Here is a 26,036-nt window from a genome sequence, read left to right on the forward strand (position 1 = left end):
GGGTTTCTAATCAGTCCAGTCAATCTACGATATTTTGGCAAAAATATACAGCTAAAATCGGCGTGAGAAGTGCCTCATAGCGTCGACTACCTTTCCAAGCTCCATAATTAGCAACGTTATAGTCAACTGCAAACCTTTCTTTTGCGACAAGTTCAAACGTTACATGAAGCGAACATCACGAGGGTAAGAGAAGTAGACAGCCTTTAAAGAGACCGGTCAGAAAACTTGTCGCCATGACAACTCGGCAGACAGACCTTGTAACGTTTTCCTTTAATCTTCGCTACACTGTAGGTACCCAAATGTGATATTTTATGGGGAGACTCCCTAGCATCCAAACAAATTTTAAAATTTTTCGTTTCGTTTTATCGATTTTGATTTCTGATATTTCAAAAACGAATTTTGGAAATTCGAGACCGATACGGCGGAACAACATTCGAAAATCGTTGTAAATTCTCAATAGTGAGTACGACACACGGAATATGTGAACAAACACTAACCCAAAAACGTAAGATTACGCCTAAAATCGAATTCGTCAAATTCAGGAAATATTAGAATTTTACTTTACCGCCATAAGCAACGGACCTGCATAATTCACTCCTAAATCTATCACCAGTTAAATTTATTAGTCGAAATATTTGCCTTTCCAGAGTATGAGTTATTAATTCTATTTCGGTGTCAGTGTCAGCGAACTCGAGCCAAGACTTTTACAGCATCTAATTCAAGAAGCGAGGTGGGAAGTTGTATGCAAATGAGAACAAGTGTAGCGAAGTGTAGCGAAGCTAAATTAACACTACACTTGAAAGCGTAATGTGTTAGGAGTGTTGGTTTATATTTTATAAAGCATTCTGTAAAATTTGTACATCGAGTTTCTTTGATGTATTGTCAAAATATAGCCAAGAATGGCGTACTTGATTGCTTGTCATGGAAGGATATGCCTGTGTAAAGCGGCCCTATTGTCACAAACGCCCGGTCAGGGTCACCCCGGTGACCGGAGGCTGTACGAGGAATCCCCAAGTCACTTCAATGCGCGGCCACGCGATCGCGTATGAGTTGTGTTTGTTACATCGTACTGCAGCCAAGTCTCACCATTGTACGGGAGCAGCTGATGATCACGTATTTTCGTCGACTGGCGAAGTCCTCTCTTTTCCACGTAAGTATCAGCATTGAGGTACTACCATGGTATCAGTATGCTGCCGCTTTAGCTCGGCATGGCACTGCTGGTGTGGCAGTGTGTGTAACTGCACAGTGGCTCGAGGTCACGTTTTGCCGTCCGACCCAAATACCTCGAGCGCGAGCTACTGTACTGCAGCTTGTCTGTAACACAGGCGTTCTGTTGAGTGGGTAGTTTGTAAAAGTGTAGTTTATGCTACGTTCGGACGTTCTGTTCTGTAGCCTTTTCTTCAAATGGTGATAAGGCTACGGAGGAGAACGTCGGAACGTAGCAGAAACTTCACTTTTACAAACTATCCACTCAACAGAACGTCTGTGGTCTGTAAGCCTCAACACGTACAGCATCATAGGGAAAAATTGTGAGACTCGAGCGAGAAAATGACGCTTTCTCGCAATTAGTGAGAATCTGTTCTTATTCTCACCGCTGAATCATAAAATAATGTTTTTCTACCGTTATTCTTTCTTGTACCCTTATTGTAAATTGTCGAATCCTTGGTATTCTATGCCACAGGCTCTAGAGTCAATGCTGGCGAACCGCTAGCCGCCACTGATACAATAAAAATTTTGTATCAGTGGCGGCTAGCGGTTCGCCTGCATTGACTCTAGAGCCTGTGTTCTATGCCATCTTCTGCAATCATATATGTATTTCTTACCCAGAATTACTAAAAATTTGCCAGTGAATGAATCATCTTTTGTTATAATTCCTACGATAACATTCTCTGGAAACAATGTTATTGAAAAATTACAATATTTCAGCAAGAGCGGAATCAAATACCCGGTTTGGGTATGGAACCGAGCAGAGCTGTGATGGGGGGCCGTACGTGTTTACAAAAATCGGGGAAGGTGATTGCAATTGTGAAATTTACTGATACTTCACAGGACTGGAGATTACCATGATTCATTATGATAATTGTACCGCTGCGATTCCCCAGGGAAGGCAAAAATATCCCCCATGTTTAGAAAGATTCACAGACTGTTTTAAAAATTCTGAAAACATATTTATACTCACTATTCTTCTCTATTCCAACTTTAAATGAGTTGGAAAATTATGCTTGATTAAGATTAAGATTAGTCATGCATATTTATTACCTGATGTCATATGAATTATTTATAGCTACTGAAACCCTGCAAGGTTCACAAGTCTGTAGGGAATGGCATTCACCCCACTATCTGAGCACCAGCCAACCACCTAGCCTGCCAGTCTGCGAAGTTCATTGCTTCAATTTATTCATTTTTGATATTTACATGCCCACAGACTTGGAGAAAGTCTAAAGAGTGCAAAAATGTTGTCAGTTTTGTATTGGAAAAAAATTGTTCCTTGTTCCTTTGGCAGCCTTGTGTACATACATGAATAGTGCATTTGCTGAAATTCCAAAATTTAATTTCTTGTACACAAATGGCCTTATCACACTTATTTTAACCCTTAATAAATGAAATTAATATTATAGGAAAATTGGGAGAAGCCCTGACCATTATCATTAATTTATGGCCAAGGGCAAGAGGAAAGTCCAAAATTAACAAGGCTTGGCGAGCATGCTTATTTTGGCTTTCAGTCTTGCCCAAGCCTATAGATAAATGTTAATGGTCAGAGCAGAGTCTGTTATTTCCATGATATTATCAACCTGCTGCGAGGGCACATAAACCCATGTATTCAGGCAACAATCACTATGTGAAAAAGCCAGAATCCATCAAGCATTGTTGTGGATTCCTCCGTGGATTCAATCAGAATCCAAGGGAATCCAGAGATATCCATTGTGGGTACTCAGGGAATCCTAAGGTATCCAATTATGGATTCTTCTATATACGGAACACTTTTAGAATCCACAGCAGAATCCATTACAGCATTTTAATGGATTCCATAAGACAGTCTCCTGAATAATCCTGTGCAGGATTTCAATGGATTCTGCGTGAAATTAGTGATCATGGGAATCCACCCTCTTGCCTTAAATTTTCCCATGGTACATTGCGTGAAATCGAATAAAATATCACTGCTCTGCTGTCATTCCTTTTAATTTTTTGAATTTCTCATGAATCGATATTTACTTGAAACAGTAACCTGTACCTTTTGCACATTTTGTACTGTTTCATCATTTTATTTTCATAATTGTATACCAAAATAACCTTGTATTCTGCTTCTAAACATGGCCTCTGTATCCTTTATGTTATTTTTGACAGATCCATTTCAAAAGGCCTTACTTCAGTGCAATTATCAACAATTACACTTGTAATGATGCATAGACATGCTTAGAAAATAGATATGGGGCAGTTAGTTCTATTATGGGGAACAAACAGGACCAAGTTGATATATATGTACAGCGCGGATATTTAATATCTTTTCTGCATTCTTCCATTTTGTGTTTACAGAATTATGTGCAGGCATATTGCCATAGGATGGTATGCACAATATCTACCATTATTGATTAAAATGTATTACCGGTATTCTCATGATATACTAGTATTCTTTCATTTTACTCATACTCACATGTTACACTACACACATCAACAATTTAAGTTCATACAACTGTTATGCAATTAAAAAAATATGTCCTTTTTATTCACTAAATAATACTAATCCAATGAAATATTTACAATAATTGACACATTTGTTAAACAAAAGCTGCGGTTTCTGAAAAAAATCACAAAACAATAATATAACCAGACTTTTTGAAACCAATATTTCAAGTCATTCATTGAACGTCTGTACAATTGTAGCAGCGATTTAAAAACATAGGGCCAAAGTCCCTGAAGCTACAATAGACATGGATACAAAATTAAGTATTTCCTGACTGTATGAAATTATCAATAATAGGTCATCCTAGGGACTTGTAAACCAAATATTAAAGCTGTCTGACCAGCGGTTTTGAAAAAACAAGCAACTCAACAGTTGACAGAGCTCTGCTGTGTATATGTAGAGAATAACCTTTTGTGACACATGTATTGATGAAGAAGGTGGATATCTTTCATTAACATTGTAAGTGAGTTCTGTTGAATAAGTTGAGACGGTACATACTCAGAGAAAGCACACTGAAGAGACAAATGTTTGAAACTTAAGAAGTTCAAGGTCATCAAAAGCATTATAAGGAATCATGTACCTTTCATTGCACTGTTTACACAGATTGCACAATTGCTATAAATAGCACATGAGGAATCTTACAGCCAAGCTTTACCATAAAAACCCTATCACTTTGACCACTCTTTAATTGACCACTCTATTTTTTTCCTCAAAAAGTAATTTTATTTATCCTTACCAAGTCAACCATAAATGGAAATTAGAACTTTCTCTATCTCTATCTCTATTGACTATTTTGAGCAATTTCTTTTAGATAACATACAGGGCACAATAATGACGGTTCAGAATATGTCAAAGTTTGGGATTCAGGAAAGTTGCCTTTACATGTTTTAATCCTCCAAGATGGTACGCATTTCACTATGAACTGTCAAAAAAGTTTGAACTTTCTGATAATTCTACATAAAAATTATTTTGGCTTTGATGATTTCCTAATTAATTCAATTATTTAAAATCATAATAATTATTTTTTTCTGGGTGAATTGATAGGGTTTATACAGTACAAGAATTACATACAATGCAAGTCAATTTTGACCAAAAATGACAAAACAATTCCTTAAAAATACACATTTGCATATTTCATCACAATTTGAACAAATCTAAGTTGGGTTACCCCTAGAGACCTGTACACCAAATAACAAAGCTGTCTGACCAGCGGTTATGAAGAAGAAGATTTTTTATCAAAAACACCTTTTTTGGCATTAATTTGCCTATTTTCAACAATATCAAAAAATAAAAAAAAATAGTTTCTCAAAATCATATTTTTCATCTACACAACAAATATCGAATCAGAAAGTACTGCGGTTCTCAAGATATTTGAGTGGACGGACGCCTCACAAACGGACATACATACATACATACATACATACATACATACATACATACATACATACATACATACATACATACATACATACATACATACATACATACATACATACATACATACAGACTGACGACGGACGCCGACGGATACCCATCCCAATAGCTTCTATAGACTATAGTCTATAGTAGCTAAAAAAAAAGACTTGGCAAAAGACAATGGTAAAAATTTTGCCAAAAATACAATTATGCAAACTTCACCACAATTTGAAACAGTCTTACTGAGCTGTACCCTAAAAACCTCCACACCAACTTTCAAATCAATTGGAGTTGTGGTCTCAGAGAAGATTTCTTGACCAAGAATAGAAAAAATTCCCAAAAAATACAATTATACAATTAAAGCTGCAAGCAGCGTTGGCGGGGCCCAAGCGGTTGCCATGGTTGAAAGTACTTGCACTGATGATACAATGTGCAAATTTTGAGCTTCCATGTGTCTCATGTGTAGAGAAATCTTTAGACTAGTTGTTAACACATGTGAAAATACATTTATAAGCTCACGCATCTCAATTCCCATGTGAAATGATTGTGAAAAGTATGCTTGACAGAGAGAGCGAACAAGCATTTTAAGTACAATTGATGTAGAGCATCATAGCTCATTCTGGAAATTTTCCATGTGTCCTATGTGTTGACAAATCCTTTGACTAGTTGTTATAAGTGAAAATTTCCTGTCAAAGATCATTTTTCTCATTTCCCATTTACATGATTTTGAAAAGTGTGTCATAGACAAACGGGAAATAGCATTACAATAAATTTCCACTGATTGTGTGGTCACTTGTCAGCCATACAGACTGATGTGATGACAAGAAAAATAAAAATTTTGTCTGTCATCCTCGTGCCCGTCAATTCAGATCCGCCGCGTCAGCCTTTATTCTGCTCATGGGGAAATAATTAAAAAACAAAATAAACACAAAAAACTCGGCGATAGTATATGTATAAAACAGAAGCTTAAAAAATAATTGACACTTATATTCCATTCAGAACTGTACTCATATGTTACTCTTATATTGCGCTGTCAAAAATGTGCAAATGCTGCGTTTAAGTTAATCAAAGAACTGTTGTTATACACAAATAATTAAGCAACACTGCTGTGCAGTCTGCGTGCATTCCTATGATGTTGACATGTTTAACTCCGTGTTGTTGATTGAAGAATAAAAAAAATTACAGTAACAAATTCCTGCCTCACCACATCATTTTATGTCTAGGCGAACCAGCATTTTAAGCCAAATTGATGTATACCATCCTAGCTCATTCTGTAAATTTAATATGTGTCCTATGTGTTGATATATCCTTGAACTAGTTGTTATACATGAAAATTTCGTGTCAAAGATCATTTTCCCATTTCCCATTTACATGACTTTAAAAAGTGTGTGTCATAGACAAATGGGAAATAGTATTACAATAAAAGTCCATTAATGGTGTGGTCACTTGTCAGCCATACAGACTGATATGATGACAAAGAAAATAAAGTTTTTTTTCTTCCTCTGCGTCCTATTTTCTGCTAATGAGGAAATACATGAAAAAAAAACTGCAAAAAATACATCACGATAGTGCATGTATAAAACAGAACCGTACAAATAATTGACACTAACATTCAGATCAGAACTGTATACATATTTCACTCTTATATTACTCTGTGAAAACTGTGCAAATGCTGCACTTAAACCGCTGAACTGTTGCTGTACAAAAATAATAAAGCAACGCTGCTGTACATTTGTCTCTGCGTGCATCATGATGTTGTCATTTTTTCCTGCGTTGTTGATTGAAGAATGAAAAAAGAAACCCGCGTCACCACATAATTTTGAAATATGTCTAGAATAAGAAAGAAACGTTTTATTTTTCTTGGCGTAGTACTAGTTGTTTTAATGACCTGTACACTATGAATTTCAAAATGTTGGGTAGAACAAAAGGGTGTTCTTCAAAACCTGAAAATTCCAAATATTAAAATGCAAAAGTTACTGGCAATAACAAAGTATGGAGTTGTTACTCAGGAAACAAATGCTAAACATCGTGGTAAAAGTTGAAACTACAGTCTCTTTTATAAGATTACAAGTTTTGCAGTAAGAAGAGTGGGTAGCTGAACAAATCATAACAGCCTTGATTACGAATCCTCCTTTTTAAGTGTCAAATAATACTAGTCCTGAGGCAAAAGTTAGGCGTATGCGATGCAGCTATATTTAATAGTTACAAACCTGTAATCGCTATCAATGCTGTACTGCACATATCGCTATAGACAACGGCACGAAACCTGCTTCTGCATACCAGTTTTTCAAACGAATTAGATATCCATTCTCATAGCAGTTCAAAAGTAAAATACTCTTAGACTGAGAAATGTGTGCATTATAGACTTTCGATAAATTTGCTTTACGCTTGAATTTAGCATGGAGCTTTGGTAGCTCTATGAATTTAACAAGCGATGCTCGGACACTGGCAGCGCACAGCGCATCGATGACACTTGGGTCAGGGGTCATCATCAAAAACGTCAGTGCCTATTCACGGCCAGCTTGATATGAATCATGCCACGGATCGCGAAAATCACGGATCATATATCCAAATGTTCATGTCTAATACGTAAAGAGAACCCGAAAATATAAAACACATAATGATTTGATATGGAGAAACATCATTTTGTTTCACTGACGGTCAAGTTAAATGCTCAAATATCGCGACAAGACTTGCACATTTGCACAATATTAATGCGGAAGTACGTCGTTTACAATATCACGTCACAATACACTGAAAATTCTTGCGAATTCATCTTTAAGGAAGCCAATTCACACAAGTTCCTAACGAAAGTACAGATATTTTCTTGTTGGCAGCAATACACCACCAACATTTTCGCCGTTCAGGAGTGCCTTACTCGCTCTACGTTGAAAAAAAGCCGTATGCTTTTAACTATGCCGTTCCTAACTTTGCAAATTCCAGTCGACTTTCCTACTCTGATCATAATCTTTCTTTCCATTTCATAGCTTTACTTGCGCTTACAACCTGTGTTAGGGGTGGTTTCTCCCCAATATTGGTGGAGCTGCCTAAAGTCAAAAACGAAAGTTTGCCGTTTTTGCTTAGTTTCACCGTCACTACGATCCTTCAGTGTTGATGATGACACTCACAGGCGTGCTGTTTGCATGGCAGGGCTGTGTGTTACCGGCGTTATACGGCCTCCCACCACATCGTATAACGCCGGTAACACACAGCCCTGTCATGCAGAGCTAGGTATTTGTATAAGTGTAGTTTATGCTATGTTCTGACGTTCTACGGAAGAGAACGTCGGAACGTAGCATAAATTATACTTATACAAACTACCAAGTAAACAGCACGCCTGTGACGACGTTGTACTGCACAGTGCACGGAGCAATCTTTAGGTACATTGTGCGAAGTTGTCCAACTCAAAACTTAGTAACATCTTAGTCAAATAGTCATGGTAAACATGGGTACTTTTGGTTTGTTAGCTATTTCGTAACAATTTTATTCATTACTGTATGTGTTACAAATACGATCTTCTGACGCATAAGGTCGGGGATGCACAGAGATAAAGTATTACTTCTCAAGTTGAATGCAGGACAGCGCGTGGACAGACAAAGTGATGACGTCATCTGCAATTTTCGATCCGCAAGTTTGGATAATATTTGCCTAAATCTTCTCGGCAAACGCAACTTTTTTCTCGCATTTGCGATTTTGCGAGCAGGCAGCGGAAACACTGCCTGCGTCATTGCGAACAAAGGAAGGCCACAACGCACCTTGTTTCAAGCAGGCGATTTATGTTTGTTTTTCAGATTTCGTCCATTGAAAATCCTACCAGCACGCGAACGGCAAACAAAGAATTTATTGTATGGCACCTAATGTAGAGTGTTTGGATAACATACACAAGAAAGTTCTAAATTACTCATGGAGTTGATCGTTGAAACTGAATAGTGACAGTAGTGGTACTTTGAGCAAAAGTTTCTAGCATTGTTGTTTCTGAACGTTGGTGTCACTCAAGTCCACATGCTTAAATATTCAAACCTTGGAATTGAGGAAGTGCATATTTACTGAGTGTTCCCACTGTAATAAGCTGCGCAACAAACATTCTGAACAGCTACACTAACAACTGATATGGTCGCACCTAATTAGACCTAGAACAATGGCAAGAGCGTCCAGCTCTGATTAACCATTTTACCTGCAGGCTGTGAGTGACGATTTTGTAGTTCGCCGGCATTGAGTCGATAGCCTGTTATTTCAGCAACAGTGACGCAATACATTTTTCTACAAGTATTTTACTTCTCACTTTCCGATTTCAAAATGTTTATGACAAACAGCCTATAATGTTTATCATACTCTTACTTCATAATATTGACATTTTAGTTTCAATTAGATCTCAACGTCACCACGAACTTCATTACACAAGGTGTTGTTTTAATCGATGTGTATCAGCAATTTTGATGTGGTCTTGTTTACATTTTTAATCAGCTACATGCTCTCAGTTACACAACACACCAGGGCCACTCCATGCATGTCAGATAGAGAAACATAAAAAAATCACCACACCTTGCAATGTCATATATCTTACTTTTTTATTCGTGATGAACAAGTGAGCGTGCATTCAGACACCTACATACAAAATTACCCGAATAGCTTCATTTATGATCCTTGACACTCACAAAACAGCTGTGTGTAGACCCCAGTAATTGTGGCAGGACCTTGTCCCGCTCTATTTCAGTCAATCACAGCAGTCGGCCACCCCTAAAGTTAGTGGCACGCTCTTCTAAGTACTTCCGTGTCAGTATACTTGACAACGTCATCCTGGCGTACAAACCTGGGCGCTGAAGTTACTATACACAATGGGCCGAGATTAGGGTTCGTGCGACTGCTAGTTGAATTTGACAGCGGGCATTGCAGTCTGTTGTTCCGTCTTTGACTCTCAAGTGTACAATATAACATACATCACTGATCGATCTTCTGACTGACGAGGTTTTAAACTGCTGCCTTATGAACATTGGGGCGACTTAACCGATCCAAATACCTTTCGCAAACTTGAAAGTGCTCGCACTATGAAAGATATGAAGTAACATTTCAGTTAGATCTGTGTGTTGGTTTTTGAGAAGAAAATTTTTAAGTATTAAATTGCGATTTTTGCTATATCCACTACAGCGAACAAACCTCCTGACTGACCCAAACGCCTTTCGGAAATTAGAAAGAACTACCACTAGGGATTATGAGTGTAAAATTTTAGTTGAATCTGTGTATTGGTTCTGGAGGAAAATATTTTAAAAGATTAAATTACGAGTTTTGCAAAATCAAATATGGCGGCAAAACCATGTGACCTATCCGAATGCCTTTCACAAACCTGAAAGAGATATTACAATAGATGATACATGTGAAATTGCAGTCTACTCGGTGTGTTGGTTCTAGAGAAGAAGATTTTTAAAGATGAAATTAAGATTTTCGCAAAATCCAATATGGCGGCCAAACCACGTGACCGATCAAAACGCCTTTCACAAACTTGAAAGTGATCACTGTAAGCATGACATGAGTAAAATTCCAGCTTAATCAGTGTTTTGGTTCTGGAGAAGAGGATTTTTAAAGATTAAATTACGATTTTTTGCACAATCCAATATGGCGGCCAAACCACGTGACCAATCGAAACGTTTTTCGCAAACTTGAAAGAGATCACACTGTAGATGACATTTATTAAATTTTAGTTCAATTGGTGAATTTGTTCTGGAGAAGAAGATTTTTAAAGATTAAATTGTGATTTCAAAAAATCCAATATGGCGGCCAAACCACGTGACCGATCAAAATGTCTTTTGCAAACTTAAAAGAGATCACTGTAAGGATGACATGAGTAAAATTTGAGCTTAATCGATGTTTCGGTTCTGGAGAAGAAGATTTTTAAAGATTAAATGACTATTTTAGAAAATCCAATATGGTGGCCAAGGTCACGTGACCGCATGCGATTTTATTTGCAAATTCTAGAGACCTTAGGTCATGCTTACTATACAAAAAATTTCAAATCGACTAGACCCCTAGGTCTTCTGGAGAAGCCATTTTAGGGTTTTTGGAAAATCCAATATGGCCACCAGGTCACGTGACCAATCAAAATTTCAAGGGTCAGGTGCACGAGTACTAATTGATACCTACTAGCCCTGCAAATTTTAGAAGTTTTCGTTCAGCCGTTTTAGAGATCTAGGTCGACAAAGAATCGGCAGAAGAAGAAGAAAAAGAGGAAGAAGAGGAAGTAGTAGAACTTGAGCAATAACAATTGGGTCCCAGCCGGTCGGCTTGGGCCCCTAAATAATCACTGTTTATGACTCGTCGGTGTAATAACATGAGTACAGCCTGTATCTAGTCAATAAAATTCAAAAGTTGAGTGGTCTTTGTTCAAAACTAAAAATGCATCATTGAGCTTTTAGCAGAATCAAGAAAATGCAAAAACATATGCTTATACATTAAACATTGTCCTGTAATGAGTTGTCAGCGCTGTTGATATTGTCATTTGTCTGTATAACGGCTCATGGCCCACAGTACAATCAATTACCCACAATGCTGTTCGATTTGTACCAACGACGTTAGTTTTCTTGTAACTTTTTCAGTTCTGCATAAAAGCAATAATGTGAAGTCTCACGATAATTGATTAATTATATTTATTAAAAGTACGTTGAAATATTGCAGTATAAATTTCAAAGAAACCATTAAATAACCATAAAAGTCACATTCTTCAGGTACTACAAATGTCACAGTTTTGGGAAGCAAGTTATTACCAACTGAAGGGGTCATTCTCTGAAATAGTTAGCATGTAAATTTCTTTTGTCTTTTCTATTTGGAAAAATCAATATCCTTTTGTTTCATAAAACAGGTGCAACAATTCTCCCTACTTTCCATCACTTTATTCTGTATGGCTGAGGACACAATCAGTGGAAAATTTACAAAAATCCTTTCTCTTCTCTCAATCAAGCACAATTTTCTTAATCCTTTACTATGGGAATTGAGAAGAAAGGTTTTTAAAAGTACGTTATCAGAATTTCTACACGTGGTCCAGGAATTTGTCTACACATGGGAGACATGGTAGAACTTCACAGGGGAATCTACATTGGTACAAATCATGATGTATTGTGGGAAATCTCTAGTACTGTGTGGCCCACCATCCTCATCCTCAGGCACTGGTCTGATTGGGCCACGCCCTCAATGCAAGGTAGCCTCAATATGCATTTCCTTTGATGCAAGTGTTTTTCCATAATGTACGCAGTTTCACTTCTCTCTCTATCCTATCCCATGGCAAGTGTCTCCGAATAAAGGCACCACCCTTGCAACTTCTGTCCTGCTCGCTGTCCTCAGAAGAAACACACACAACTACCAAATGTCTTCAGCTTCATGCTAGTCCTTGGATAGCCCCGTTTGCGTCCTTCAATTTCTGTAAATAACGATACACAGAATAAATCATCAGAATTGTACATTATCCATTTAGTTTGTTTTTCCACTCAAACAAATAATTCCCTTTGTCTGTGTTGCACACTTCACCCTGACTGTACTGCATATGCATTGTGACCACAGAGTGCGTACCGGGGGCCTTGGTTCGACCACTAATATCGAAAAGGACACTAAATCATCTGGATAAAACGACCGATACATTCACAATTTTCAAATTTGATAATGGCCTTCCCGTCTCAGCAGTCTCCGACTTTTGCCATGGTAGTCAGCTGAGGTCGAGTAAGACAACAAACAAAGGCTGTTTTAATCACGGCTATATCACGGTCATCTTTATTTCACGCAAACTACTCAAGTTACTTTTTTTACTGTAGACGTTCTTAAAAGTTGTAGAACGCACTAGAAGTGGAGTCTGTGCAGTCATGAATGTAAGGTACAGGAGGGCCTGATAATCCCTTTCACACCTATTATTTTATCTTTGTCGACGCTGGCCTTTTCAGCTGTGGCATGATCAGGACGGCCAAGACACTCCATGGACGTATACCAGGGACACACACACACACACACACACACACACACACACACAACTTCACTCATAATTTTCTATGCATCACAAAATCTTTCAAATTTATAACATTCCTTTTTTCATCCATAGTGCAGTAGGGCTGACAGCGATCCTGCAAATGTGATTCGGGTGCAACTCAATGACAATGCGTTCAATCAACTTTTAACAAGTTAAGGAAAAGAAAGCAAGTTACAAGAATTTGATGCAAATTTCAGACTTGAACAAAGTCTATTTTCAGTTAAACTTTCTAGCAACAGTGACTGAAGAAAGAAAACCGCTTTTGTTTATACATTCAAGGGGTTCCTCCTGATTGTTGTTAATGACATATGGCTATTTACACCTTGAGACAATGGAGCAATGAATCAGAGCCCTGCATGACTTGCCATTGCCTGACCTATCACTATTTTCTTCATGACATAACCGGTGCAAAATGTAATGCAGATCTCCTGGTTATGTGTCAAATAAGCAATTTTGGTCGCAGGTCATATCTTTTTTTCACAAAGTCGAGCTCGCAAGAGGGCAGATCGTCTGTGTAGCCGACACGAACACAAACTGTCATGATACCGGCTACCAAATACTATCACAAGTAGGCTGTCGTCTACTGACTCCACACATTTGTCATTTGAATGAATGATGTGTGACGAAAAGATAAGTATCCTATGTGTAACTGCTGTGGCGATATCAATGGCAACCTTCCTGATATGTTAATGACATATGGCTATTTACACCTTGAGACAATGGAGCAATGAATCAGAGCCGTGCATGACTTGCCATTGCCTGACCTAGCTATTTTCGTCATGACTGCAGCAACATATACTGTGGTATACAAAACGCAAGCTTTATTTCAGTCGAAAGATAAAAAGACAGTTGCAAAATGATAAGAATTCAAGGAGGGATATGTGTCTACTACAGTGCGGGGACTCCAAAGTGCAAACGCTAAGCCCTTCAAGATGGTTTCCAGATGGGTATATAGAGTGAACGTTAGAAATGTGAGCCCAGGAAGTGATTATATGTTTCTCACTATACATCCAGCTATTCTTTAACACATATAGTCCTTTTCAATTTGTAGAGACTGTAAGTTGTCATCCTCAGTGTTGTTTTACAATCTTTACCTCACACGTAAAATTATGCAACTTTATTGGATTGCATAAAGATAATCACATACACTATGTGAAAAAGCCAGAATCCATCAAGCATTGTTGTGGATTCCTCCGTGGATTCAATCAGAATCCAAGGGAATCCAGAGATATCCATTGTGGGTACTCAGGGAATCCTAAGGTATCCAATTATGGATTCTTCTATATACGGAACACTTTTAGAATCCACATCAGAATCCATTACAGCATTTTAATGGATTCCATAAGACAGTCTCCTGAATAATCCTGTGCAGGATTTCAATGGATTCTGCGTGAAATTAGTGATCATGGGAATCCACCCTCTTGCCTTAAATTTTCCCATGGTACATTGCGTGAAATCGAATAAAATATCACTGCTCTGCTGTCATTCCTTTTAATTTTTTGAATTTCTCATGAATCGATATTTACTTGAAACAGTAACCTGTACCTTTTGCACATTTTGTACTGTTTCATCATTTTATTTTCATAATTGTATACCAAAATAACCTTGTGATTCTGCTTCTAAACATGGCCTCTGTATCCTTTATGTTATTTTTGACAGATCCATTTCAAAAGGCCTTACTTCAGTGCAATTATCAACAATTACACTGGTAATGATGCATAGACATGCTTAGAAAATAGATATGGGGCAGTTAGTTCTATTATGGGGAAACAAACAGGACCAAGTTGATATATATGTACAGCGCGGATATTTAATATCTTTTCTGCATTCTTCCATTTTGTGTTTACAGAATTATGTGCAGGCATATTGCCATAGGATGGTATGCACAATATCTACCATTATTGATTAAAATGTATTACCGGTATTCTCATGATATACTAGTATTCTTTCATTTTACTCATACTCACATGTTACACTACACACATCAACAATTTAAGTTCATACAACTGTTATGCAATTAAAAAATAATGTCCTTTTTATTCACTGAATAATACTAATCCAATGAAATATTTACAATAATTGACACATGTGTTAAACAAAAGCTGCGGTTTCTGAAAAAAATCACAAACAATAATATAACCAGACTTTTTGAAACCAATATTTCAAGTCATTCATTGAACGTCTGTACAATTGTAGCAGCGATTTAAAAAAAAAAGACTTGGCAAAAGACAATGGTAAAAATTTTGCCAAATATACAATTATGCAAACTTCACCACAATTTGAAACAGTCTTACTGAGCTGTACCCTAAAAACCTCCACACCAACTTTCAAATCAATTGGAGTTGTGGTCTCAGAGAAGCTTTCTTGACCAAGAATAGAAAAAATTCCCAAAAAATACAATTATACAAATAATCACTGTTTATGACTCGTCGGTGTAATAACATGAGTACAGCCTGTATCTAGTCAATAAAATTCAAAAGTTGAGTGGTCTTTGTTCAAAACTAAAAATGCATCATTGAGCTTTTAGCAGAATCAAGAAAATGCAAAAACATATGCTTATACATTAAACATTGTCCTGTAATGAGTTGTCAGCGCTGTTGATATTGTCATTTGTCTGTATAACGGCTCATGGCCCACAGTACAATCAATTACCCACAATGCTGTTCGATTTGTACCAACGACGTTAGTTTTCTTGTAACTTTTTCAGTTCTGCATAAAAGCAATAATGTGAAGTCTCACGATAATTGATTAATTATATTTATTAAAAGTACGTTGAAATATTGCAGTATAAATTTCAAAGAAACCATTAAATAACCATAAAAGTCACATTCTTCAGGTACTACAAATGTCACAGTTTTGGGAAGCAAGTTATTACCAACTGAAGGGGTCATTCTCTGAAAATAGTTAGCATGTAAATTTCTTTTGTCTTTTCTATTTGGAAAAAATCAATATCCTTTTGTTTCATAAAACAGGTGCAACAATTCTCCCTACTTTCCATCACTTTATTCTGTATGGCTGAGGACACAATCAGTGGAAAATTTACAAAAATCCTTTCTCTTCTCTCAATCAAGCACAATTTTCTTAATCCTTTACAATGGGAATTGAGAAGAAAGGTGTTTTTAAAAGTACGTTCTCAGAATTTCTACACGTGGTCCAGGAATTTGTCTACACATGGGAGACATGGTAGACTTCAAGGGGAATCTACATTGGTACAAATCATGATGTATTGTGGGAAATCTCTAGTACTGTGTGGCCCACCATCCTCATCTTCAGACTCTGGTCTGATTGGGCCACGCCCTCAATGCAAGGTAGCCTCAATATGCATTTCCTTTGATGCAAGTGTTTTTTCCATAATGTACGTAGTTTCACTTCTCTCTCTATCCCATGGCAAGTGTCTCCGAATAAAGGCACCACCCTTGCAACTTCTGTCCTGCTCGCTGTCCTCAGAAGAAACACACACAACTACCAAATGTCTTCAGCTTCATGCTAGTCCTTGGATAGCCCCGTTTGCGTCCTTCAATTTCTGTAAATAACGATACACAGAATAAATCATCAGAATTGTACATTATCCATTTAGTTTGTTTTTGTTTAAATCTTTGTATTTATAGACCTTTGATAATTCATTTGAAAGTACTTCATTAGACTAGAATGGTTAAAAGTTGATATGTATGCAAGAAATTTGATTTCTGAATCTCACTGAAATGTTGATTCACTATACACTGGAGTCTATGAGAAAACTATGAATAATTTTTTTACAATGCTTAACAAACACATTCTGTGCTTTCAGAGGTGTTTGACAATTGATACAAATGTACTTGATTCAAATAGGTGTTTGAAGGTTCAGATGTGGACAACAGTAATGATATTGGAATTTCAACTAAACATTTCTATTTTCATGGTACTAGTGGTCAACAGGTCACTGTTAAATATATTTTCCCTGACAAAACTTGCTATATCTTAATATGTAAGTAATAGAAATTGTTCATTGCTCTCAGTGAGCTCGATTTACAATAAGACAAGCCTCAGAGTTGCCAAGGCAAGATGTTTGTGGCAGATAATTATACTTTTGTTCAGATTTACAGTTAAATGACTACCGAGAGTGAAATAATGCAGCGAATCATTTTATCTCCCAAAAAGTTTTTTGAACACTTAAACTACTTTTTTAACAATTTAAAGTGAACCCCAAGTTCCCATTCAAATTGTGCTGGCTGTAATAACTGAATGCTCCCTTGATGAATAAACTGACAAGTTTATGCCATAATATACAAATATGAAGATAAAAATGTTTTTTCACTGATTCATTGCCTATTTTATTATTTACTAAATATTCCTGTTTTTGATAGGAGAGACTAACATCAATGTATCTCCAAGACACATGGTGTATGGTCGTGCTTCCACTATTAATTTTGCAAAACATATCATCAATTAATGCTTCAGCAAATGGACCAAGTCTTTGTACGTTGGTCGAGAACTAATACAGTAAGACATATACGTTAGAATATAAATCTGTCAAATTAGGATGGAATATTGAGGTAGAAATATTTTTGTACCATGCAGCTTTGACCTACAGTGCCTTGTAACATTTACATATATTGAACTAAAAAGAGGGCATGTCATGCTGGGGAATCACCCAAATCAAAGACTGAACTGACTGCGTATGGGTGCCAGTATGGATTAAAGGCAGGGGGACTCGGAGCCTATAAATACCCCCTATCTCCCTGGGCATTCATAATCCAACATGAGTGGCACATGGTAACAGCATCAACGAATGCTCCCGAAAATCTGGAGTTTTCAACAACCAAAGAGTAAATTAAAGCATTGTTCCAACATATTACTTTTGTGAATACTTGTGGCATCACCTTGTTGGTGAAATTCTCTCATTATATCCATTTTAAGTTGATTTTTGATGCGAAAACTGCTGCGATGCTGTGGACGTGTTCGAAGCATTCAAAGAACAATAGGGGAAAGCTTTCAAACAGCTGCCAATCACGAGGGGATGCACGATCAAACATTTGTTGTGTCAATCAGATCGATACGATGTCAACAATGAATAAACATTTTTACCACTGAGCCTTTTATACCGTCCAGAAATTTCAAAGCTACAATTTTTTTACCCTGACATATAATACAACGACCTTGCACAATAATGATCATTCCACTGCTTCTGTTGGGTTTTGTTGGTTTTTTAAATTCGCTCCATGGCCCCAGTAGATTTTTTTCAATATGATACACAATTTGAATTTTTTTCAAGGTAAATTTAGTATATTCTCTTGTCCAGTTTGATAGAGTAGACGTCGAGCCCGGCACTGTTGACTGAGATCGGGCTTGGGGTCATTTAATCCTGCAACCTGAAGAGTTCTGTATGATCATCGTTCAGCATTTGGGTGATTTTTGTTTGGTCAAAGTAATCAGTAACAATGTACGCAAGATTCCTTATGTTGTTTTTGTCACCATCATACACGTATACGAACGGTTTTCGATTAAAAATGGTAAAAATATCCAGTGCTTGTAAATGCATGCACAGATTCTTCAGTGACTGTTTATGCAGCAGTCGTCGATTCGACAAGGATTTGCCACCATGTAACAACTGTAAACACCGCGTCAACAGTCCCAGGTATGTAGGAGTATCTCAAACTATACACTCCGAGTTCCAAAACCCTGTCGGACTTGCAAGTCCGAGTACTCGGACTTGCATACTCCGAGTAAACCTGCTTACTCGGATTTGTATACTCCGAGTACATGGCCTACTCGGACTTGAATACGCCGAGTAATACGTGTTCCTATAAATGCATATTTTGCCATGCCGGACAAGAAACGATCTGTCGAAAAAAGTATTTTATTACTCACAGAGTTTACGGCTAGCGCGGATCGATATGTCGAAAATCTGCTCTTTTGAAAAAAAAAATCATTTTCACGATGTCTTGTAATCTGTTGCGCAATGTATATTTAACCACGGTCCCTCCACAAGGAGGGACCGGGACCGTGATTTTACCCTCAGAAGAAAGCTACTGCCACGGCCGGCGGCAAAGTTTTTGAAAGATGACTTAGACGTAACATTTGCATTAAAAACCATAAATTTCAGGCAAGTCCAGTCAGTTACTCAGTTCGATATCACAATCGGTCCAGCGAACTTAAATCAATGCATGACATCACAGGTCAAGTCAGGTCATTATTTACGACCAAGTGGTCACTCGCACTCGGTTCATACCATAGACGAGCGCACTGTGCTCATTTTATTTTGAAAATTACTAGTTTAATTATTTTATCAAGATATAATATGCCTAAAATGCTTGGGCAAGTTTATCATGGCCTCGCTACGCCAGCAAACCACGGCCATGACGTCACAGGTCGACAGGTCATTCAATTATGGCGTCCGTGTTCTAATAACTTGCCGCGCTGCATCGCGGTGATCTTGAAACGTTTTTGTGCCCAATTCAAGTCATGTATCAAATCAGGATCTGATCCGGTAATGAAACGAAAAGACAAGACATACTCATAATTTGCGTGACGGTAGCTACACTCGACGATGACTTGAGCGTGTTGTACAAGATACACAGATCGGATCAGAGGTCAGACAGATTGCGTTAACAACTCTTTTCTCTGAGCGACTGGAAATGCACTGCAGTGTATACGCTGTTCCTGTGTTTTTTCCAGCATTGTTTTTTTCTATAAGCAAGTGTAACTCGACGTATTCAAGTCCGAGTAGGTCATGTACTCGGAGTATACAAGTCCGAGTAAGCAGTTTTACTCGGAGTATGCAAGTCCAAGTACTCGGACTTGTAAGTCCGACTCGGTTTTGGAACTCGGAGTATGCTGTTGAAGGCACTCTTACATACCTCACAGTCCATAAAAAAATTTCATGCTAAATCGAGTTAGATAACAATTGCCTTGCAGTAGGAAAGGTAAGTCCACCATCCGTAAAAGTTGTTGATCTGAAAAATCTTCACTGTGCACCAACTACATGAGTGGCTGTTATAGTTGTACACGTACAATGTAGTTCCATGGGCTTTCCATTGTCCTTTGTTACGAGCTATGTTCGAAGTGCGTCAAGGTATGAATATTTTCATTTTGAAGTACCGGGTACATTGATTTTGTTCAAAACCACTGCCTGTTTGTTCCTTGTGTTTTTTTTGTGTCCCTAACGTTGACTGGCTCTATGTGTGTACGGTACAAACATAGCAGTCGAGATTAAGATTTCCTGGATAAATAGATACACTCATAGTTTATTCCGCCTCTGATGCAAAGATACACACTGTTTTAGATGTGCCACTCCTAGGCCCTGGGATCAAATTCAATACCTTTAAGAGTTAATCTGTTGGTGCTTGAACTAGAAGTCATCGCTGATGACATAGTCTCCACTGGATTGTAGTTTAGGTTTAAGTTTATAGGAAAATAGTTTCATACTATTTTAGTAAAAGATAAAATTATGGTTTTTGAGCATGTCATGAAATCTGGAACATGTTATCAGAACAGAAGCTTGTTTCATCTTTCATTACACAATTTGCAACAAACTCTCTAACGACAGTTTGTCTTGTGATATTGTTTAGATGTTTTGTTTCTCGTACAAAGTTCATAAAGTACACTTCAAGGATTCCTTCAATAATATTTTGGCAAGTGTTGGGAGACAGAGTTAAAAAGAACATTTCTTAGGTTTGACTATGCAATTATTGTATGTCATGTACATTTGTGTTTGGAACTCATGTACGAGCCCCCTTAAGTTGTTTCAACACTCTGCTTCTCTATATAAAATTGCAGAGTTTACACATTTCATTGTGATTTCAAAGTTTGACATGGGCTAAGCTACATCACTATCAATTACATCTGTATCTTCAAAAGAAGATTATAAACGCAGATTTTGTTGCTTATGGCTGTTAGCTAGGTGCTCTGCAAATATAACCAAACATCAACGGTCAACTTATAGTAAAATTGTCTTACTTTGTGTTGTAATGGTTCTGCTTAACCATGTTCATGTACCATAATTCACCAACACTGGTGCTTTGGTTAGCATGTCCTTCAAAGTTCACAACTTTAAACAAAAAACTTATCGGTGAAGACTTTGTGCATGTGTATAAAGTACATACCTCTCATATTCTTCTCAGTTGTTGGCATGCCTTTCGTGTGACTCTGTCATTCCTTGGGGCACTACACTTTTCCTATTTGTTCAACGCCTAATACATATCTCTATGGGACCTGCAACTTGCAAGGAAATAAATAAAAAGAGTTAAAAATCCTACTGTGAAAAATTAAATTATCTTAAAACACAGATGATGAATCATCAGATTTCACATGACAATAATGATGATGAATCACCATATTAATCTGACAGTCCATCAACACATATTTGAATCAGAAATATATCAAGCGTTTTCATTGCCTGAAAGGCTCAACTTCATTGGATTCACACTGCACTATGCATTCCTGCAGCATCTCAGAGCTGGAAGACTGTCAGACCATTGATGAAAAATTGACTCTTTTTACATCCATGGTCATATCAATATCTAAAATGTACATGTTGAAAGTAACACCACATTTCATTTTCAGCAGAAACAGAAATAAAATGACATATCATGTTTAGGGAAGATTAAAATTAATCTCATGTTAACTTAAGCCCCCACTAGCTGTATCTTCTAGCATTGTTTTTATGATTTTAACGTCAAGCCAAAATAAGTTTGTGAGAATGTTCTAATTTCGGTCATGTATACACTTATTATTAACTAACACTGGGACTGTACATGCAATTTTGGACAAGATAAAGATTGCAATGTGATTAAATATTTGCCAAAACATTAAATCCCATCACAGTGCATACAAGCAAAATCCCTGTATACTGTGCATATCTGCACTGAAATCTTCACACAAACTGCACAAAGCAGTCCAATGTAATGCATTGTGCAATTCATGCGATAAAATGTTGAATGGCCCTTACTTCATCATTTGATGGGCCACTCAGGCGCAACATTCTCTGAATTGTTTGGTCACACAGAGTTCATGCTAATGCATGTAGTTCATACATTCCCGCAGTGAAGTTGGGCTCACCTCAGTCATACCGGTAGTGTGAAATGTTAAACAATTTCAATACCCAACACTGTAGCTAACAGAGGTGGAGGTCTGAAGTTTAGTGGAAAGAGATGATTGATTATGTTAACTAAGATTTCTGCTAAAATATCAAGCGACCAGGATGACATTTGACCCAGCCAATATGGCTATAGGTCTGATTTTTGCTGGACGGCCATCATGGGAGGAAAGTGTACAGCAAAAATATCAAGTAACCAGGATGACCTCTATTTGCCAGTAGTAGTGCAATAGCCTTCATATTTGGTGGGATGAGGCATCACATCATAAATTACTTAAGATCTGTCAAATAAAATATTATTGACGTTGACCATAGCACGTACAGGGACAGCATAACGATTTTTGAGAGTCACTTTTCTCAGCATCGTTTTGAAAAATTCGCCCTCCCTCCCTATAAATTTTTTCCAGTCCCTTACCGGCCAGCACAGGTTGAATTCGTGAACACACATATCACAGGTCACCACTTTATGCACATACAAGGCCTCATTAAATGTGATTTAACAGTGGAGATTAATCGATAAAGTGAATTATAGTGAAAATTCACCTATTTCTACTAGGTTAAAATGCTAATCATGCAAACTGAACTTTGGCTCGCGGCACGTGAATTAGCCTTATCCGTGGTCGTACAGGTAACTCTCTTGTGCTGCAGTGTATGAGTAATTGTCTATGTTTGCAAAGCAGGGGCACTCTCGGAGAAATCCTACCAGTGCACACAGTAAAAATCACAGTCCTTAGCAATTTGTAGAGTTGTGCAAGTCCAACATATCAATAATTTGTCACATAAGTTACATAAACAATACTATAGGGCAGAATTCAGAGAAAACCAGGACAAAATGGGGAGATACATGTATTTTGAGGTAAACAAATTTCAAGACTTACAGCTAGTGGGTCTTTAACCCTTTGAACCCGGCTCAGACATAAATGTCTGATGACGTCATAGAGTACCATGGGGTCAGGGTGCAAAGGGTTAAACATGCTAGTCGTCATGTACATGTAACTTTGCATTATTTATAACCTTCTAAATTAATACTATTATTGTGACAAAGGAAATAAATTGACAACATAAATCATTAAATGTAATGTCTCCTATGACTATAGAAAAAAAGGTCAAAAAATATCAATGGGCCCTATTCTGTCCTTGAGCCATTGTACATACATAAATTTGAGCTTGAATAAGTGGACTTGTGGGATTGAATTAAAAAATCGGCCAACATTCAACTGATTACAGTTTCAAAAGAAAATAAAGGATAGCAAATCTTCATTATCTTATTATTAACCTTCATGCACAGCCATTTTGAGTAGAGGTTCAACAAACAATAGAGCGTATAAATCATGTGTTCCTTGGATTACTTTTCATGGAGACTGAACAGAAATTACAGGGGGTAAGGCCTTTTTTGAGGTCCATTTTTTAAAAAAGATTGTCATGCATGCCTTTGGGGCAGGGTTACCATTTTTGCGCAACTATTGAAACTATTTGAAAACAAGATGTGGCCAATACAGTGCTTTACCAAAAAATATCAAATTTAATACATTGGAGTCTGTTTCGCAAAATATTGACAGTTTTCCCCTTTGCAACATGCATTATATGTACATTTATCCATGTTTGATAATTTATGTAATTCTAGTAGTTGGAATTTGGATGCAAAATACATCTGTGTACAAAAAATTTGATTTTTGGATTATTCAATATACATTGTCGGCTATGAGGAAACCATGATTTTTTCAATAAAGCAATAAAAATATCTGTGTGTTTATAGATGCTTAATTATTGATATTAATGCCAGTGTTCGAAATTTGTGGAAAATATCAACCAGTCACCAGGAATGGTAACTTCAAAAAGTTGCCTGTCTTGCCAATAAACTTACCAGTCCTGATACTGCGATTGCTTTTATGTGCCTAAGTATTTTTGTTATGCGCTGTTGAGTAGGATGCATTTACGGGAAAGAAAACTGTCTTGCCATAAAATTTGAATGGGAGCCCAGAGAAAAAATAGCAGACACACTTTTAAAGAAGACTCCCCACGTTAAAGTCAACCTGTCCGCCAGACTGGTAACTTTTTTATTTTACAAGTCCTGCAGAAAAACAACCAGTCTCGGACTGCCGGACAGGTGTTATTTTGAACACTGTTAATGCACTTGATTAGATTGAGCTGGTTACTAGTGAATGTGTGTGCAAGAAATTTGATTTGGAATTTCCCCGGAATGTTGATTCACTAAACATGTACATTCTGGTCTCTGAAGAAAATATGAAAAGGTATTTTGAAATACAACACAAGCTAAATCTGTGCTTATATAAATGTTTGGCAATTGAAAATGTGCACAATGAGAATATTGGTTGAAAGAACAGATGTGAACAACAAATGTGATATTGGACTTTCACCCTAGTGATTTTTTGTAAAGGTTAAAAGTATTCTTTAACAGTTCAAAGTTAAATGAGAACTTATATGTCAATTATTAAGATATCATTTATACAGACTGTGACTCACAGGGCACATGAAAATTTTGGAGGGACAATCTTTTCCTTGCTAACACTTTTTGAAGGGTCATTATTTTCCATTTTATAAGGCACTTTTGCTGATCCCTGGGATTGAAGTATGTAGGAGGACTACCTTTTGTTTTCCATTGAAACTGTAATCTGGTTGGTAAATTTTCTGGTGGGACAATCTGGTGCCAACACAGGCCTCTAAAAACACCAATCAATCCCCCCGCCCGTAATTTTTGTCCAGTCCCTGACAGGTATCAACACTCATTAGCATAAAGTGACCCGGAAATTCGATGTTCATTATTCGTTTGAAATTATCAGGAATATCAATGATTTAAAACAAACAAACGTTCGATAATTTGCCAGATACAGATTTTGCTGGACACGTTTATACCAGAAGGAGTAGACGTATCCCAGACACTTTGGCCGGTCAAGAATAAGTGAATAGCTATACATACTGTACATACATACCTGGTAAATTGTAAGCTTACATGAGAACCGTTCAGCTGATGCAGGACTCTTTGGCGATCACCACACTGGCACTAGATTCAAACGTACCGCATAGTCGTCGAGACGGTCTAGGATTTCAAGATTAGAGTCTTTAGTGGACATTCCTAGACACCGGCGGGACGTGTCAGTACTAAAATATAGACGACGCAACGCAAAGTTGAGTAGGCGACGCGACGCTATCCATAACAATGGCGTCTTCTGAGTATGGCTCCCCAAGTGCTCAAATATTCACGAAACGAACTTTGCAAAGAATTTGATAACTATCACTTTTCACTCAATCTTGAAGAAAATGTTATTTTTTTGCTCTCGTTAAATAAAAATATTGCTAACTGAACCATATATTCGTTTTCGCCAGCTAAAGCATGGAGGTAGAAAGAAAGAGAGCAGCAGGCTACGAGCTAGCTAGGGGTCAATTTTCTTCAACAGGCTGCTGGCTGTGCAGTTTACCTCTCAGCATGTACACAATGGGATTTCGATTTACGCATTTTTTACCTTCATGAATATTCCGGTGGCGAGATCTTTATCAAGATGGTCAAAATATAGCAGCTATTAGGCCTAATTAAAACTTTGGGAAATATGAACACGGTTTGAAATCAGTCTGATGTAATAACTACCAACCTGTACATGTAGGCCTACTGACGGGAAAAGCGAAATTCTAGCACTTTTTTATGAAATCCATCATCGTATATCACGGTCGCAATTTACATGCGGACTGAGCTCAGAGTTCACTATGACTTGACGTTGGATTTAATGGACCACGAAGGTAAATGCAGAAAGCGGAAAAGACATTTTCTTGAGCAATAGTCGCTACAGTCGCGGTATCTTTTCCCATACACCCGCTTTTCCGGAAAAGTGTTTTTAATATAAAAATGT

General features: G+C 37.4%; 1 protein-coding gene and 1 long non-coding RNA gene across 3 annotated transcripts in view; one reads left to right on the forward strand and one right to left on the reverse strand.

Moving 5' to 3' along the window:
* Window positions 1-26,036, forward strand: part of LOC139136829 (uncharacterized) — a 328,762-nt gene that overhangs the window by 129,579 nt on the left and 173,147 nt on the right. The window lies entirely within an intron of this gene.
* Window positions 15,670-25,512, reverse strand: LOC139136808 (uncharacterized). 2 transcript variants are annotated; one of them, XR_011553249.1, is made up of 3 exons: window positions 25,125-25,512; window positions 21,182-21,296; window positions 15,670-16,623 (listed from the first exon to the last, which is right to left on the reverse strand). It is a non-coding gene; the product is annotated as an uncharacterized lncRNA (long non-coding RNA). The 2 variants fall into 2 exon arrangements; XR_011553250.1 differs by having other exon boundaries at window positions 21,182-21,290; window positions 25,125-25,373.

Source organism: Ptychodera flava, chromosome 7 (genome assembly GCF_041260155.1).
Source record: "Ptychodera flava strain L36383 chromosome 7, AS_Pfla_20210202, whole genome shotgun sequence".
NCBI classification, from domain to species: Eukaryota; Metazoa; Hemichordata; class Enteropneusta; family Ptychoderidae; genus Ptychodera; species Ptychodera flava.